The 593-nt window shown below is 61.0% G+C and overlaps 1 pseudogene; it reads left to right on the forward strand.

The window, feature by feature from the left end:
- LOC112548574 overlaps window positions 1-593 on the forward strand; it is a 7307-nt pseudogene that overhangs the window by 1249 nt on the left and 5465 nt on the right.

The raw sequence follows: 593 nt of genomic DNA on the forward strand, positions 1-593 counted from the left end.
CCTGCCTCAGCCTCCTACCTTCACCCTCCTCTGCACCCCATGCACCTTCAGCCCCAGTCTCCTTCTCTCTCCATCCCTCCTTTCCCCCTTCCCCCTCCTCCCTGCCCTATCTTGCTCCCAGCCTCTCACTCTCTTTCGTGTCCATCCATCCATTTCTCCTCCAGGGCACCTGGGGTCCTCCTGGGCCATTGAGGTTTTCAGCCCCTCACAAAGGTGGACAATGCTTACTTCAGCTCCCAGCCCATCTATGGCATCTCACATGGGGACCTGCACCAGGGCACACAGGTCTTCCCCCCTCTGCCTCAGTTTCCCCCCACGCTCCCTGCTCTGCAGGGCCAGCCTAGGGCTCCCTGCAGTGTGCCAGGTGCTGCACTCCCTGACTGCAATCCAGGCCTCCATTGCTCCAGACTCTGCACAGACTGGGAGAGGCAGCCCCTGTACTGCACAGCCCTAGGTGGGGGGGGAAACTGAGGCAGATGGCAGGGAAGGGAGTCAGCTCAGGGCAGGGAGCAGGGCACTGGCAGAAACAGGCAGAGAACCCAGGTGTCCTGAGTCCTGCTCCAGGGCACTAAGCACCTTGCTACACTCTTTCA

Source organism: Alligator sinensis, unplaced genomic scaffold (assembly GCF_000455745.1).
Source record: "Alligator sinensis unplaced genomic scaffold, ASM45574v1 scaffold1585_1, whole genome shotgun sequence".
Classification (NCBI taxonomy): Eukaryota; Metazoa; Chordata; order Crocodylia; family Alligatoridae; genus Alligator; species Alligator sinensis.